Raw genomic sequence first — 15,162 nt, 5'->3', positions numbered from 1 at the left:
ATACTCAAGCTCGGGTGTTCACCCTTGATGCAAATTAAGCTCAAAAGTATTCGAATCTGATCCGAGGTAATGTAATTCTGAATGGTTATCCTCTCTCTGTTATTTTTGATTCTGGAGCATCAGGTTCTTTTATTGCGGGGCATACTGCAATGAGACTTGGTCTCACCCTTGCTCCGTTACCTTATGAGCTACAAATCAATACTCCTACTGGAGGATCTTGTACCGCATCAGAAATCTGCAGGGGTTGTATTCTGCAATTTGAAGGAAGTACTTATACAGTGAATTTAGTGGTTCTATCGGTATGAAAGTAAAAGGCCTTGAAGGTCGTAGCATGTGAGAGGGAAAAACAAAATTTTTCATATGCGGAATTACACATGCAATCAAGAATCATGCTTTATGGCATGTGATGTTACCTTTGTTTGTGAGTTCAAAACTCCAAGACGATCAGTGTTAGGTTTGAAGGGTTCAAACCCTCTAACGTTGATCCACACCCCCCACGTCAAGATGCAAGAACGCTTTCTTGAAAGCCACCAATTGACCACCACAGAGAGGCTTGCTATGCGCTCAATTGGTGAAGAAGGAGGCTAGGTATATGTGTTTAGAAGAGTGAAGTCTCCTGCATGAAAACTTCACAAGAGTGGGAATGGTATATAGAAGAATTGGCTAGGTTCTTTTGAAAAACCTTAAGGAGGAACACACCAACTAGGCGCACAAGAGAGGGAGAGAATTAGTGTATCTAATCAGAATTTTTACTTTACTTATAATGAAAGTGGCGCACAAGTAAGTGAGACAAAGATGAAGTTGTTGCATTTCAAAAATCCCAACAACCTCCCCTTTAAATCCTCATAAGACTAGGTCTTTATCTAGTCAAAATTCTGAACCAATGGTCATCATATGACCACCAATTCATGCGCCCATATTCAGCCCAAAAAGGGTCCAGATACATTTGAGCTGTTGCATTCAAGTTTGAACCAACTAGCTCACTGATTCTCTCAACAACCAAATATGATTGGAGCTTGTTGGTTTGACAAGATGACAATCATCTCCCACCAAAATGGCGCCCCAAATCAGCCCTTGGAGATCTCCATAGATCTTCTCTTGATACAAGGGATTTGTTCCAACAAGATCTCATCTTATCCTTTTGTTATGAAACAACTTTTCATAGCCAATTCAAATTTGAATTCAAAAATTTAAATTCAAACGTTAAAACATTTAAATTCTAAATTCAAATTCAAATTTCAAATTCTAAATTCAAATTTCAAAATTCAAATTCAAAATTCAAATTTCAAATTTCAAATTTCAAATTTCAAATTCAAAATTCAAATTTCAAAATTCAAATTCAAAATTCAAATTTCAGATTTCAAATTTCAAATTCAAAATTCAAAATTCAAATATTTGATAATTAATTTAACTAATTAAATTAATTAGTAATGTCTTGTACCATCCAAGACCATTAACAATACCATGCGCCCTCTCCCTCTTAGGTGGGCTTTCAAACTTCATCTTGGGCTAACAACCATTATTAGGCCCAATACCTTTAATGATATATCATCATGACATTAAGGTGTCAGTGTGTGACTCATTAGGTCCAACATAGCCACTGACATAAATGGGCTCGGGCCCAACAAGCCCACAACCTATTTAATGACAACACAGAGCACTAGCAATGTTTTGTTGCCCCAGAGCTACTTAGATTAATAACTTGATCATCCTATTACACATATTTGGTTGCCGTATGTATTTCTTTTCGTCTCGGTTACCTTCCCATAAAACCTAGGGTAAGGAAGCGTATCAACCCTTGCGGTTTAGGGTAAGCTTTATTTGAAATAGGAAATCTTCAATTTACTGACTCTAAAGGCAGATCATCTCATGATCTCTTTTACTATGCATAGATTCTCGAGTCCCTGTAAATGTCATCCCGATTTCTCCGGTTTACAAATAACCTAATCTCGCACAGAGATTTGACGAATTCTTTCAGCTTATCACCCTAGCCCTGTGCTCTTTCAGGACAAGCCCAACAGTATACCTATGAGTCTCCATGTTTCAGGCAGACGAGGTATACAGTCAAAGTATGCCTTCTAGAACACAGTCTAGGTAATAACTTCTGGTCTAAGGAAAGACATACCCAAATATAAAGAGACTACTCTAATGATACTCTCTGTGAGATTTCCTCATAGAGTCTCTTTTGTGGGTCTGTTCAGTGCGAGCTATACCCTTATAGATCCAGCCACGACTTTAGCTAAGACATCTCCATATCTGTAGCTCATGAGGTCTTTACCTTGCATCTGAATACAAGTAGATAAGTCGTGCTAGTCTTACCCGAGATCACTGATCCCCATTCTTAGTGTCTCTAGACTAGGAACATAAAATTAGGAATAAATATCCAGTATCCTTGAATCCTCGTGATCGTGATCTCATCACAGATACTCAAGAGATACCTATTTTATTCCAAGGGGTTTATCCAGTTACTCATATAAAATATTAACAGTAATATTGAGACAAAATATGAAACAGGATAAATAGTGCTTTTATTTATTTGCGACAATACAAAGGTCCACATATGTCCTAATCTAATTAAAAGATTGTCTCTAGGACATCCATATACTAACACGGTATTCAGCCTTGAGGTGATTATTGTAACACCCCGTGTATACCCGGAATAATAACATTACATCGTATTAAGCGGTGCTTAATTAAAAATGCGGAATATTCTTTTTCTTTTCAATTATGACGTCATTATCAATTACCAACTTGATTACTTAATCAATTTCATAAAATAATGCCTGTATGTAAATTGCACTAAGACATCTACTGAAATACCTCAATATATAGATAAAGTGTGTATCTAAATCACGGCATTACATCAAGTAATCCGGACAATATCCTGATACATTATTACAACTCCAAAAGACTCAAGACATAACCAAGACATAATAATACTATGTGTCATGGACAATCCCCATGCTCACCAAATAAACATAGTAAACAACAAGTCTCAACATAAAACTCCATAAACATAAACTGAAGCTATAAGCATAAGCAGCATGCAAATCCAGCATCCAAACATGGCAGCATAAAATAACAGCACTCTAACTCAGCTCCGGCCTCCTGCCGCCTGAGGTCTCAACATTACTTGATCCTGAAATAAGCATTCCCCAAACGTGGGGTGAGATCTCTAAACTAGAAATCTCAGTAAGACAAGGGGTCCTCAAGGATCTTCCACCCCAAGCTCACTTACATGTGCAATATAAGTTCAAAAGCATTTATACCATTATCAGTTCCAAAAACTATGTAGTGCAACAGATATCTATGGCATGTGTGTAATCACTATCTACTGGCCAGAGAAATGTAGGAATACGTCTATTCCCTACATGTAGTACAAGGAACACCGCTTGCACCTCACCCACAGCCTCACCCTCTTGTATGTTCTACATACTCAGGCTTACCGTATAAGTGGAACACCTCCATGCATATCAACAAGGCACTAACATACAATAGCTCAACAACATTTCCAAAACATCAAAAGCATGTAACACAGCATGCATATACCATATCCCCATGGGACATAGTGGAACCACAACATGGCTAAACCGAGGACACGAAAGCTTACCTCTAAGCTAGCTATCCAATGTCACAAGCTCAAAGTCCAATCACATCAGATCACAATCTGATATGGACCAAACATAAATCAATAACATGTACCACATGCATACAAATTAAAGACAACGCCTTTTCATTATGTTTTCAAGTCTTAAAGCTTCTAACAAAGCCACAAGCCCTAAATCCCATGATTCTGGCTTAATCCATTAAATACAGAAGTTCAACTTCATCAAACTAGGATCCACAAACCCCCAATAGCCTACTGTACACACAGCACAGCTGCTGTTCTGCGAAATCCCAGAATATCCGGATATCTCACTGTCCATATCCGGATATGCAATATCCGGATATACAGATTCGCATATCCGGATATCCAATATCCGGATATCCCAAAACCACGTATCCGGATATCCAATATCCGGATATCAGTTCGACAAATATCCGGATATCTCACGACAGAATGCAGTTTCTGCATTTTCGTGGAGATATCCCTTAAAGGTTCCCTTTTTACCGATTTTAAACACTTAATCATGCATTTCTAGATGTGTTAAGCCTCACCCAACAACAAGTTATCATCTTTTAACCTTAACATGCATCAAGCTACCATTTTTAAGCCTTAAAACTCAAGTTAAAGGTTGATATACATACCAAAGCTCAAAAACAGCAGAGGGAGGTGCTCTTGGAGCTCACTAGAAGCTCCCACAGTTCTGACTTCACAAGGCTACGAAAATACACTTCAAGCTTGTCCCTTTATGCCAAAAGGTGGCTTCTTGAAGCTCAAGAAGCCAAGAACAAGGCTACACAACCCAAACTCAGAACAAACAGCCCCAAAAATGTCCCACAAACAGCAAGCATCAACTCAAAAAGCTCCACCACCCCCTCACAATGCCCTCAAGCTTAGTGTTTACAACCCTCAAGAAGAAGACTCACAACAAAGATGGCTTCTTGGTCCCTTTTCATGAGCAAAGGCCAAGAATTTCAAGAGAGAAGAGAAGGCTGGAGAGAATCAGCAAAAGAGTCACGTAGAGGCTGAGTATGGCCTAGGGTTTTGTGCCCTTAGGCTTATATAGGTCCACTTAACACTAACCACACTGTGTTAACTTTAATTGCTACGCTTAGCATTTAAATCCCAAACTTTAGATTCTAAAACTACATAATTTTCTAAGATTTATCATATTTTTCTTATATTTTTCTGAGCACCTTTTCGGTACGCGCTTTTCAAAGCCAGTACCGGTTTCTAGCACCAGTTCTCATTATTTGGACTTGAAACTCGTGTTACAAGTCCTACATGTTATTCTAGTAATTATCATGCACTTACTTTAATTTTCCGGGATACTTTTTCGGTACACATTTATACCGATTAGCAGAACCGGTATCTACACTTTTCTTCCGAAAAGCGACTTTCAACATTCTTAATCACTTATTATGATTATTAAGCCTCATAAATAATTATTAGGGTCAATTATGGAATCATTTCTTATTTTTGCATAATTAATTAATTAAATACCTTAATTAACGGTGCGGGTTCTTACAATTATCGGTATGGACTGGTTGGCGGAGAACGGAATAACTTTGGATTGTCAAGCAGGAAAGGTCATTGTTCCTTCGAAAGATGGTAATTTTCAGTCTTTTGCTACTATTTCTTCATTACAAGTTAGAAAAGAACTCTTTTGGGGAGCTGAAGGGTATCTGTTGTCAATTGAGTCTGAGAGTACGGTTGATACTAAACTTCAAAATATTCTGGTTGTTAATGAATTCGAGGAGGTGTTCCCCGATGAAATTCCTCGATTACCTCCTCATCGGGAGATAGAATTTCCCATTGAACTTCTTCCTGGAGTTGGGCCTATTTCCATTGCTCCTTATCGTATGGCACCTTTGGAACTTCAGAAACTGAAGAAACAAATAGAAGAGCTTTTGTCAAAAGAATTCATCAGGCCCAGTACTTCTCCGTGGGGTGCTCCAGCCATTCTTATTAAGAAGAAGGATGGTAGTCTGCGTTTGTGTGTGGAGTACCATCAGCTGAACAAGGTGACATTGAAGAATAAATATCTGCTTCCTAGGATTGATGATTTGATGGACCAATTGAGAGGTGCCAGGGTGTTTTCCAAAATAGACTTGCGATCGGGATATCATCAAATCCGGGTTAAACCGGAGGACATTCCGAAAACAGCTTTTAGGACTCGATATGGTTATTATGAATATCAGGTGATTTCGTTCGGACTTACTAATGCTCCGGCGGTATTCATGGATTATATGAACCGTATCTTTCGCTCATTCTTGGATCAGTTTGTTATTGTATTCATCGACGACATTCTGATTTATTCTACCAATGAAGAACTGCATGCTGAACATTTGAGGATAGTTTTACAAATCCTTAAGGAGAAACAATTGTATGCCAAGTGGTCGAAGTGTGAGTTTTGGTTAAGTGAAGTCCAGTTTTTAGGCCACATAATTTCAGCAAAAGGTATTGTTGTGGATCCCAGCAAAGTGGAAGCAGTAATGAATTGGGAACAACCTAAGACCGTCACTGAAGTGCGGAGTTTCTTGGGACTTGTAGGCTATTATCGTAGATTCATCCAGAATTTCTCGCAATTAGTGCAGCCTCTCACCCGTCTCACTCGGAAGGGAATGCCTTTTGAGTGGACTGACGCTTGTGAAGAATGTTTCTTGGAGCTAAAAGGTAGATTGACCAGTGCTCCGGTGCTTACTATTCTGGACCCCACCAGAAAGTTTGAGGTGTATTGTGATGCGTCTCTGAAGGGACTTGGATGTGTTTTGATGCAAGATCGTATGGTCCTGGATTATGCCTCACGACAATTAAAACCTCACGAGGAAAATTATCCTACTCACGACCTGGAGTTGGCAGCCATAGTGTTCGCACTAAAAATCTGGAGACATTATCTGTATGGCTCACAATTTGATGTTTTCAGCGATCACAAGAGTCTGAAGTATTTGTTTGATCAGAAGGAACTAAACATGAGGCAACGACAGTGGATGGAATTTTTGAAAGACTATGAATTTGAACTCAAGTACCATCCAGGAAAGGCAAATGTAGTAGCTGATGCTTTGAGCCGGAAGACTCTCCATACTGCAACCCTGATGATGGAAGAACTTAAACTACTCAAAGCTTTTCGGGATATGAACTTGTCCGTTACCAGAAGAAGGCGTGGAATAAGGTTGGGCAGTATCAAAGTAGAAAATGAGTTACTCTGTAGAATAAAGTGGGCTCAAAGAGATGAGGAACTAGTCCATAAATTGGCTGGTTTCCAAGATATAGTTTGGGATGAAAATAAAATGTTGAGATTTCAAGGTCAATTAGTAGTACCGAATGATGAACTGAAACCAGAAGTTTTGCAAGAGGCCCATAAGGGTAACTATACCGTTCATCCTGGATCCACCAAGATGTATCATGATTTAAAGACTTCGTTCTGGTGGCCGGGTATGAAACGTGATATTACAGAGTATATAGCTCGATGTCTAACATGTCAGAAACTGAAGTATGAACATCAAAAACCTTCGGGACTTCTTCAACCTCTGGAAATTCCCAAATGGAAATGGGATAGTATTGCCATGGACTTTGTAGTTAGACTTCCTCGGACGCGAGAAGGATTTGACGCCATTTGGGTAATTGTTGATTGGTTAACAAAATCAGATCATTTCTTGAGTGTCCAAACGACTTATAATACAGAAAGGCTTGCCCAGATTTATCTTCGTGAGTTTGTGAAGTTGCATGGAGTTCCCACCAGTATCGTCAGTGACCGTGATCCCAAGTTCACCTCTAAGTTTTGGGAGTCTTATCAACGAGCTCTCGGAACCCATTTGAGGTTGAGCACTGCTTATCATCCACAAACCGATGGTCATACTGAACGCACTATTCAGGTTCTAGAGGATATGTTGCGAGCCTGCATTTTAGACCAAGGAGGCAGTTGGGACAAGTACCTTTCTTTGGTGGAGTTTGCTTACAATAATAGTTTTCATTCCAGCATCAGAATGGCTCCGTATGAAGACTTGTACGGGAGGAAATGCAGATCTCCTTTATGTTGGGTAGAAGTTGGCGAGCGAAGTATTTTGGGGCCCGACATGATTCAAGAAACTTCAGAGTAGGTACAGAGGATCAAGAAAAATATGCAGAGGGCCTAGGCGAGGCAGAAAAGTTACTATGACAATCGTCATAAACCCCTATCTTTTGAAATGGGAGATCACGTGTTTTTGAGAATCACCCCCACATCTGGACTTGGCAGGAGAATGGGAACGAAGAAGTTGAGTCTGCGGTATTTGGGACCATACCTTATCTTGGACAGGATTGGAGAATCAGCTTATAGCTTGGCGTTACCTCCTAATTTGTCGAGAATTCATAACGTCTTTCATGTGTCGCAGTTGAGAAGATATCTCTCTGATCCATCCCATGTACTACAGCCAGAAGAAGTGGAGTTAGAGAAAAACCTGACGTATCTTGTTCAACCATTCCAAATTCTCGAGAGGTCCGTTAAACAACTCTGTTCCAAGGAGATACCGCTGGTGAAGGTGCTTTGGAACAATAAATCCGCGTATGAAGCCACCGGGGAGCGTGAAGACGACTTTCAGAATCGGTATTCGAAACTCTTTAATTAAGTACGTAAGTCTAATTTTTCGGACAAAATTCCATTTTGGTGGGGAGAGTGTAACATACCGTAAAAATTAGGAATTTATACAAATTGCCATTAGTAATGTGAATACATGTCTTGAATTCGAATTATATGTATACATATTTAGGGTAGTATTAATTTGAATTAGGAAAATTATTATAATTGCAGTTATATGTGAGTATATGCTTTGGGAATTCGAATAATAGTTAAAAGTATGTGATTAATTTTATTTACGACGTATAAACATCTTAGTTAATAATTAAGATTTAAGAGGGTACATGAAATAATAATTAGTGGGATATTACATGTGATAGGTGATCTATTAGGAGACTTAAACTTTTGGACCATAGGACCCTTTAGGGCGTCGGCCCTAAGCCTCTAAATTGAGGTATAATTCAGTCCAAGATTTTCCTACACTTACACATGGTCCTTTAGCTAAACCCTACTCTTATCCTAAGGAAATTTCATGTCACTCCATTATTGGTTAAGAAGCCCCACATGGCAACTCACATCCACCCTTATATCATTTCCAATGCGCATTGTATGATGAGAAAGCAAGCTGAATGCTTGTAAGGGTGTCCAAACTCCATCAGCCAGCCGCCCCATGCAACCAATGAAGGGAAGGAAATCTGCTTGCATGTCTTTCGATTGGCTAGAACAACTTCCTACCACCTTATCCCTCCTTGTGCGCATGAAACGGGGGAAAACAAAGTAATAATCTGGTCATTGTTAGCAACCTAATCAGCCTCACTTTAGTTTTTCTTTTTCCCTATGCGCAAGACAAGGCACCAACCCCAAATCTGATTGCTCTTCATTTGAGTCAGAACCAAAAATCAGCCTCTCATCTCCTCATTTCCTCTCAAAATCGTAAGCCCCTAGAGATAGAACACAAATAAAATTTTATCTCATCTCCTCATTTCCCTCAAGTCGTGAGCTCCATGAGCAGGGAGCAAAATACCTAAGAATCTTCCCCTTCCTTTTTTTTTTCTTCCTTGTTGGCCGAACCTCATCTAGCAAGAAGGTAAGGTGTTCATCTCTTCCTTGTTCCTTCACACTCTACTCGGTTTTGATGGAACCATTTCTCTGTTTGCATGTAGCTAAAGTCTGAAATCTTGGAGCATAAGAAGGATTAGGGTGTTACTCATTCCTTGGCTGCTCCTCTCTTGGCCGATTTGTGATTTTGGGTACACACAAGAGGTGAGTCGAACCTCAAGCCTTCCTTTTTCCTCACTGTTTAGCCTTGCATGTGTATTTTAGGGGGTACATGTTGTCATTTCTTCTCCTTTGCTTCTGCCCTTGTGACCGCTTGGACCTAGTGCTTACAAGCACAAAGAATTGATTTTTTGGAGCTTGAAATGTAGCCTCCATCGTTGGGGAAAATGTTTTGTTGGACTAGATTATTGTACTTAGCCTTGCATGAATTAAACTTAGTTGGACAGCATGCTTTAGGTCCCCCTTAGCGCACCATAGGCTTAGAAGAAATGGTTATGTAACTAAAAATCCTGAGCATCTCTTTAATGATGAAAACCGAATCTGCATGTGTTGGAAAACTTTGGATTTTATTACTGTTAACAAGTTATTAAATTAATATGAAGTTAGAAATTGGGTTAGTATAAGGAGCATGGTAAACCGATTAAAATACAAGAATTGGGAGGCATGGGAATTTATTATAAATTATAGGATAGCATGCACAAAATTCTTACTTGTTGTACACTTGCTTAGGTGCTCATGATTCCTAGAGTGTGGGATGATTTTGGTGCTGTTTGGTTAATATTTGGACACTCCATGGTAAGTGATAGGTGGCTAAGCCTTTTGTGACTATTAGCTAATGCATGAAATTCTGAATTGTTGCTCACATGTGCCTATGGATATGTATTATGTTAAACATTATGTGTAATCTGCCCTTGGACTTGGATTCATTGAAATTCTGTTTTGGAGACACTTGTTATTCGAAATGTTGGTGTTAAAAATCCATGAGAACCATGGTATTCTGATTCTGATTTTTGTCATGCTCATGTACATCATAAGTCCATATTTTTTTTATGTGCGTGCGAAGTAAATCATGGCATAACATGCCTTCTTATACACGTTGTTTGGAAAATTTGAAAATCTTGAAAAGAAACATTTCGTTGAGCATGCATCATGTAGGCATCCCTCAGGTACCAGGGAGAAGGAACCGTGGCTCAGTTCGCTTAGGGCGCAGTTGGAATTCCCCTTTGTTGGGCCAAATGGGATCTCCACTGTGTTAGCTAGTATGTGCACCTTGTGCTACAAACATACAGTATTCTGGCGTTATATACGTATTCTGATTATATTTTAGTATCTGTTTGGAATTTAATTGATGATGCGACTGTTTTGGAATTCTGTATCTAGACTAATATTGTTGCACTACTGGTTTTGCTATCACACTACTGGGATTTTTCTCACCCTTCTTGGGGCTCAATTTTTTTAAATTGCAGGAGGACGAAAAAGCATTTGAGAAAGTAATTGTTTTGGGCATATTCTGTTTGATTGTTGTTGTTTTGGAAATTCTATTGTTGCCACTATTTCTGTTGGTTGTTGGCTGATTATTTTAAGTTGATGTAATATTTTGAGAGACCGGAAAAATGTTAAGACGTGCCTCTCCCTGCAGTATTTTGAGATTTTATGTACTGTCTGTAACTTGTGTAATGCTGGTACTCGTTTTGCAAAATCAATTTCTGCTGTTATAAATTCGGAATTTTTATGTTAATTTATCGAGTACTTTGCGAGTTCTGTTTCTGGGGCTACAGACCTCCGAATAAGATATAATTTATATGTACGTAAAGCCCCAGATGTCTACTTTCTCTGTGTCAAAGAAAATTTTCAAAAACTATTGAGCTTGATTTTATATGATTTTTGCAAGTCAGGCAGGTTTTCTGGAAAAAGTATCGTTTCAACATCAATAGCTGTATGTGGAAATTTTTTTGTTTACACTATGAAGTTCGATTTCAATTGCAGCATCAAAAGTATTTTATAAAAACATTGGCTGTACCTACATGAAACCCGATTTCAATACAAGATTTTTATTTATGACTTTAATATATTGCAAATTTTTACCGAATACGTTACGTTGCGACTCTAATCAGTTTAGCATGGCATCCCCTTGGATGCATACAAGGGAGGGTGTCACATAAGCAGTGATGTCATAACTAATATCGGCTATTTCGCAGTAGAAAGTGCATACTGGAAAAGTGTCTCGAAAAATTAATGTAAAAATATGATACTTCCTAGAAAAATGTCTAGGTTAAGAATATGAATTTTTAGAGTTAAACGAAGAGCGAAACTAATTAAACTAATACTGTTAGTTTAAGTTAGTGCACCTTTAAATAGAAAATGCACATAAACCTAGGTCATTTCTACACAGCTCCAATGTGACTCTCATGCTGCCATATTATTGTCTACCTTAACACCATGCTCTCTTCCCAAGAAATCACCCAAGACACCACTTTTCTTCTTGATTCTTCCTCTCCAACCTTGTAAATATTTTAGAGCAAACTTGGTGAAGGAGAAAAACCACTTCTTGAAAGGTTAGGGGTTCTGTTTGTGAGTATTGAGGGGCTGACTTCTTGGTTTGGGTGTGTTGGGGTCTTCCACATCACAACTGGAGCTCAAGGAGCTATCTTTATGGAGAAAGAACCAAGTTTTGGAAACAATTTTTGTACTCCTTGCTAGTCAGAGGTGGAGAGTAGGGTAGGAACCTCCAAGATCACTTTTTTTCTCTGTTTTGAAAGCTTGCGTATATACTTCAACCTTCCTCTTGAGTTTCTATGTACAAGATTGAGTCTTGGTCATGTTTTATAAACCTTTGGTTTACCATGTTTTTAGGCTAAATTATACAAGAATTATGTAGTAGATTACATGGAATTCAAGGTTTTACAGCATATAAGTCATAAGATAGGAATTTGAGCTAACATTTTGAAGTTCTTTGCATTTTGAAGGTAAAACCACACTTATTGGTGCTAAAAAGTGATGAAGAACTTATGACAAAGAAGTTGCGGCTCAATATGGATCAAAGGAAGCCAAAATATTACAAGTCAAAGGTCAGAATAGCACGCTCGAGCGCACATAACGGACGCTCAAGCACTTACAGGGAAAACAGCCAAATTGAGCAATCCAGGACGCTCAAGCGCACAAATGCACGCTCAAGCGCCCAAGTCTACAAAAATACACCATCGAGGACCGCGCTTGAGCGCACAAGTGGACGCTTGAGTGCGTGAAGGCAGGTAAAATCCAATAATTCATGCTCAAGAGGACGCTCAAGCGCCCAATAGCGCGTTTGAGCGCCCAAACACGCACCAGTCAGCCAAGATTTAATGAAGATTTAAGGAAATTTGCCACAGCATACAGATTTGTAATATTTCTTGAATGAAGCGAAAACAAATCAGTCTTGATTTATCAACTGATAGAGATCCCTGGGAAGATTTGAAGAGGGATCATAACAAAGATTCAAAGCTCAATCTGTCACCCAATCTGCAAGATCTTAAATAAGAAAAGGAAGCAATTAAATATTTGATTGCAAATTTGATAGAGATTCATGAGAAGATTGGATGGAGGATTAGGAGATATGGCTTCAATGGTTATAAATAGGGAGCTGAAGGTCACTCATTCACAAACTTTTACCAATTCACCAATCCAGAGAATTACATAGAGACCTGAAAGAGGAATCCTGTTGCGGAGCGCTGGAACACTGAGGAACCAAGTCAACATCACACTAATGGAGGCTTGGTGTTCTCTTTTATTTATTATTGTTTTTGAATTCAGTATGCTAGGCTAGTCTTTTATGTAGTTAGGGGTAGATAGAACCCAATTGAATCGTTTATGTTTATGGATTAAATTGTTCTTGAATTCTTTTCTTTTTATAATTGAATAAATTTATCTGTCTTTAATGCTTTCTATGAGTTTGGTCCTTATAGATTGATTTAGGAGAATTGTATGACAATAGGGATATTGGTGCATGAACCCTGACTTGGTAAATTTATCACAATCTATGTGATCTTGGGATAGACATAGGGTAATTGTGCAATCTTTAAATTCTTGATCTTAATGCATGTTTTCTTGGGGAATAATCGGGGAACTACAGTTCTTTCAAGATCACATAGATTTAGGGTAACAAGGAATTGAGCCCTAATTAACTTAGAAAGAATTTATTGGCAATATATTAAGAAAAGATTCTTGACAGTTTAATTCATAGCATAACGAGGATATTGGGGGAAGTCGAAACCCTAACTACGCTTGTTTTAAATCGTAATCAATCATCATCTTTTTCAATTGTCTTTTTAATTCTGAAGTTTTATTTACATGTTATTGCTTGTTTTTAATTTTAATTTCTTCAATTACAATTCTCATCATCTTATTCTTGATTGTCCAACTAAACCGCGATTAGCGAACTAGTGCTTGAAAATCCGATCCTCATGGGAACGATTTCGTACTCAGGTACACTTTATTACTTTACGACCAGTGCACTTGCCGAGTCGCAATAAGTTTTTGGTGCCGTTGTCGGGGATTAGATCCTTCAACATTAGAAGTAACTAAGTACCTTTTAGATTGGACGTTTTAATTTTCTGCACTTTAAACATACTCCAAAAACATTTTCTGCATCAATTTTATGCATATTTTATATTCAATAATTTTCTGCATTCTTTTATTGTTTTGTTTTTCTGTTTTCTGTTTTTGCATTTTTTATTTTTTTCTGCACATCTTTTCAATCTTTGTTTATGTGACGTACTCTTAACCCGCGAATCTTGCAGTTTGATCCTGAGATAGAAAAGATGAAAAGAAAACTCAGGAAAAGCGCAAAAGAAAGAAAAGCAAAAGAAGAGAAAGAAGCACCAAGTTCGACGGAACCAAAGGAGGAACCGATGGCAGAGAACAATCAACTCGCTCTGAGGACGTTGGGAGATTACATGACTCCAGCTCGAGTTCCACAGCGACGAGCATTGTTAGACCAACCGTGGATGGTAACAACTTTGAGCTCAAGCCAGCATTATTGCAACTGATTCAAAAAGATCAGTTCGCTGGAGGAAGCACGGAGGACCGCTATATTCATCTTGATAATTTCTTGCTTTACTGTGATACATTAAAGATGAATGGAGTCTCTCGTGACGCCATTTTGCTCAGATTATCTCCAGGTTCACTAAAGGATGACGCAAGAGCTTGGCTTCAGTCACTACCTGAAGGAAGCATCACCAACTGGGACGACGTAGCAATGAAGTTATTGGCCAGATTATTCTCAGCTTCAAAGATGGAAAGGCTTAAATCGAAAATCACTGCTTTCGAGCAAAAAGAAAGCGAATCTCTTTACGAGGCTTGGGAAAGATTTAAAGGATTACTCCAGAAGTGTCCTCAACATGGCATTGAAGAATGGGAGAAAGGAAGAATCTTCTTCCAAGGGATGACGCCAAGTACAAGAACACTGGTGAATGCTGCAGCAAGAGGATCGTTGAAAACAAAAACTCCAGAAGAAGCATTGGAATTGTTGGAATCCTTAGCTTCTCAGGAATATGACAATGCTCCAGTCACACAAAGGAGAACAGGAATTATGAAGCTCGACGGCTATGATGCAATCTTAGCCCAAAATGAACAAATGTTGCAATTTCACAAGAAACAACAAGCACAACTTGATGCTCTTACAAAGAAATTTAATAATTCTCAAGTTTCCTCTGTTAATAGTACTCAAATAATTTGTGCTATTTGTGCAGATGCTCATGCAACTGAAGATTGTGACTACATGAGAACACCTGAAAAAGCTGAGGTCCATGGTATCTGGTATGATCAAGAGAACCAGAACAATCCGGAGAGGAACCAATATGGTAATAACTATAATCAAGGGTGGAAAAATCCTAACCAACACCCTGGGTTTAGTTACAAGTCAAACCATCAGTTGAATCCTCCTCTGCCATTGCAACAACAACCCCCA

General features: G+C 38.6%; 1 non-coding gene across 1 annotated transcript; it reads right to left on the bottom strand.

Moving 5' to 3' along the window:
• Positions 1-14,493: 14,493 nt before the first annotated feature.
• On the bottom strand, positions 14,494-14,600 carry LOC133285699 (small nucleolar RNA R71). The gene has a single exon (XR_009748043.1). It is a non-coding gene; the product is annotated as a small nucleolar RNA R71 (small nucleolar RNA).
• Positions 14,601-15,162: the final 562 nt, after the last annotated feature.

The sequence above is a fragment of the Gastrolobium bilobum genome, unplaced genomic scaffold (assembly GCF_033153095.1).
Source record: "Gastrolobium bilobum isolate Gb01-03AN ecotype WA unplaced genomic scaffold, APGP_CSIRO_Gbil_v1 utg2279, whole genome shotgun sequence".
NCBI lineage: Eukaryota > Viridiplantae > Streptophyta > Magnoliopsida > Fabales > Fabaceae > Gastrolobium > Gastrolobium bilobum.
This window is presented reverse-complemented; position numbering and strand designations above follow the sequence as displayed.